General features: G+C 53.6%; 1 pseudogene; it reads left to right on the top strand.

Annotated features, from left to right (window-relative positions):
• Positions 1-3,439, top strand: part of LOC114005534 (carcinoembryonic antigen-related cell adhesion molecule 3-like) — a 12,153-nt pseudogene continuing 8,714 nt past the window's right edge.

The following is a 3,439-nucleotide window of genomic DNA, read 5'->3' as shown; positions in this document are numbered from 1 at the left end:
GTCTCTGTTTTAATCTTCTAGAACCTGCCAATTGCTGCTCAATTCACTATTGAATCGGTGCCGTTCAATGCTATTGAAGGAAAGGCTGTCCTCCTTCTTGCCCATAATGTGCCAAAGGACATTCAAGTCGACACCTGGTACAAAGGACCAAGGGTGGACACCAACCGTGAAACTGAAGCATACAAGGCACCCCGATATACACCCCAGGACCTGCACACAGTGGCCGAGAAACAATATCCCCAATGGCTCCCTGCTGTTCCAGAAGGTCACCCAGGAGGACTGGGGGTACTACACCCCACAGGTCCTGTCATTCTCAGATTGAGCAAGGATCTGGACAGTTCTGCGTTTTCAGTGAGTCGCCCCTCTATGTCCTCCAGGTTGATATACATTCAATAGAGGTTTTTGCTCGTTCAGTGAGTCGCCCCTCTATGTCCTCCAGGTGTTGGGGGGGGCTACACACTACTTCGCATGGACAGGATGGTCAGACTCTGCACACTCCTCCGCACACCGTCCCCATGCTGGGCTTTGAGCAGGACACACATTCTGGAGAAAAACTCCAAAACATCAGAGTTTCTTACTCCCGATCCCAGCTCTGCACATTCGCTATAGAGAAGGGCCAGTAATGGCACAACTCAGCGGGGGGACGTCAGTCTCGGGCCCACCCCTGAACCCTCCATGAGCAGTAACACTGATAAAGACCCTCCAGGACTCAGTCAGGGCTTCTCGTGGGGGGCACTGGAATCCTACAGAGAAGTTCTGTGTCCTGCAGACCCCAGACCCCAGACCCTACACCAGGCTCCTGACTCCGGCTGACCCTGGGAAGCCAATGGCAGAGCTAGGGTTTGGCCTCCCGGGCAGGCCTGGCAGAAGCAGAGATTTATCAGCTGCCTGAGTCCTGCAGGTTTGGAGCAGGACACCAGCCAGGACTCGGCCTCAAGAGTCCCATCTGGGAGAGAGTAGAGCCTAGTCCCTCCCCTGAGACTCCACGTGCAGAGGATAGACAGACAGGGCCTCAGGCCATTAACTGGCATGGGAGACTTAGGAGACTCCACGGGATGGCCAGTGTCCTCAGGGGAGGAGTAACTACTTGTCCACCAGGCATCAGGCCCGGGAACCATCAGTGGGAGGCGCACAGGGAGAGACGCTCTTTATCGGAGCAGCTTCTCTGTAGCAATCCCAGGCCAGGTCATTGTGAAGATGTCAAGGTTAATCCACACGTAACATATGAAGCCAGATGCCCTTTACCGTGTACCTGGTTGTGTTAAAGGGTAACAGGTGCAAGGAAATACAGTCACTGAGCCAGGGTCACAGGGACCATGACTGACAGGTCAGGCTCACTTGAGGTCTCTCTCCAGCCATAGTCTTATCCAGTCCTCCAACCCAGAGGCCCTCTTACAGGTCTAGGGACCCCAAGACCCACTGCGAGTTCACATCCTTTCTTCTTAGGTCTCGGCAGCTCAGAGGGAGAAATTCTGGCTGGGAAGTAAGAAGTAAATGAAGAATTCCTTTATGTTTACACCCTAATAAAAGCCTCTTCCCTCAGGTGACCGATCCACATCCCCCCTCACTGCACTTGAACCCCTTTGTGTTTCCTGCAGGGTTGGATTCAGTCCGTGGAGGAAAAAGGAAGACCTTTGCTTTCCCACCCCTACTCTACCCTGCAGCCAGCACAGGCCCCCACATGCAGCAGAACTCTCAGCAGGTCTCTGAAGAAGGGGGCAGGAATGAATGGTGAGTAAATGAATGAATGACCCCCATCTGTACAGCGGCTGGACCTGGCTGCAGGACCCTGGGAGGTTGTGGCCACACCTCTCCCCTGTCCCTCGAGGTGGAAGGCTCACGTTCCCTCCCTCTGACCTCCTGCTCATATGACTCAGAGCTGCGGGGCCATAGGAGGATTTTCAGGGCTCCCTTAGTTCTTGTTCTCGGGTAGCTGTGGGGCTTGTGGTCTCGGTCTTTAAAGTCACTATAACCCTTTTCCCCAGCTCATGGGGGAGGGTGCGTCTGGCTCTCTCTGCTCCCACCATACCCCTCATCTTCCTCCCCCTCGTTCCTGCCCTGCACAGAGTCCTCACCCTCAAGCCTTCCGAGACTCTACCACTAACAGCTGCCCGCCTGTCCCGTTTCTGCTAACACCTGTGTCGGGGCCCTTCGTGGGCAATAGTGACAGGCACAGAGATCAGAACCAGCGTGCCCTCTGTGTCCCGTATAGGGCTCATTCCATCTTACACCAACATGTAGAACAAGGCAGGCCACAGGAACGGTGACGCCTCCCTCTTCTCTCCGCATCTCAGCGTGGAACAAGGCAGGCCACAAGAATGGTGACGCCTCCCTCTTCTCTCCGCATCTCAGCAGGGAGTCAAGGCAGAGGGCAGTCTGCTGTCCCCAAACCACACGGGCTGATTGGCCTCCTGACTCTGCCCTGTCCCGTATCAGACTCATATTCCTCCGACGTCGTAGGGATCTTCCCCCGGGCAGAGCTGCCTACACCAGGACTGGGCTCACCCCAATTCCTACACCCGCCTGTGTCCGCACCACGACCCCATCACCACAAGGTGGATCCTCACGGGCGGGGAGAGGCATGAGTCACTCGTGTCACTTAGCCTCTGCTCAACTTCAATAAATTCGATCAAACTCTAGTTGAGTCTCCAGAAGTCAAAAGAAAAGGAAGAAAGCATTCACATGCCTGAGTTGGGCTCCTCCTCATTTTGCCTGCCTCCCCCCTACATTGACGAACCTAATATAGATCATCTCTCCCCATTCGATATTGCTCCTCCGTCTGGAAAACTGAGACATCTCAGATTTCTCTAACTAGCTCCGCGTTCCTTTTACTTTGTGTTTTTGATTATTTATTTTAGTTGTGAGAGGACATATGCGCTTGCCAGAGAGAGAGAAAAAGAGAGGGGGGCGAGAAGCACCCGCCCACGGGGTATGCTCACAATCCCTTCCCCTCCACCTCTCCATCCTTCCAGATATGGGGCTGCTCGCATGGCTCGGGTGTGCCTCTCAAGCCTCCAGGGCCGGGATTTGAACCTATAGTCAGCCATGTGGGATCTAGCTTCCCCCAGTCCCCAGGTCACAGATCTAGCCCCGTGCTACGGTCTTACTAGGACTTACAAGTCTCTCCACCCAGAGAACAACTTCATGAAATGACTTTAGCCTCTTCCTTTGAACACCATGTGGTCCTCCAGGACTGCAGAACGTGGTCTAAGGTTTGATCATGCTTTCGATGGCAATATTCCACTCAGCAATTAGGCTTAGATTCTGGTATTAATCGTGATCTTCGCATGTGCACCTCACATTTTCATCTCAAACCTATTCCGTCCACATTTTGAGTTGAGCTAGATTTTCAGGACGTTCCTGTTCCTCTTTCTACCAGTCAGTTCTGCATTTGTGAATGTCTCTATGTATTTCAGGAAGGATCAGCATGGCCCTCACC

The sequence above is a fragment of the Tupaia chinensis genome, unplaced genomic scaffold (assembly GCF_000334495.1).
Source record: "Tupaia chinensis unplaced genomic scaffold, TupChi_1.0 Scaffold000067_1, whole genome shotgun sequence".
Classification (NCBI taxonomy): domain Eukaryota; kingdom Metazoa; phylum Chordata; class Mammalia; order Scandentia; family Tupaiidae; genus Tupaia; species Tupaia belangeri.
The sequence above is the reverse complement of the archived record's forward strand: the minus strand, read 5'-3'. Positions and strand labels throughout refer to the sequence as shown.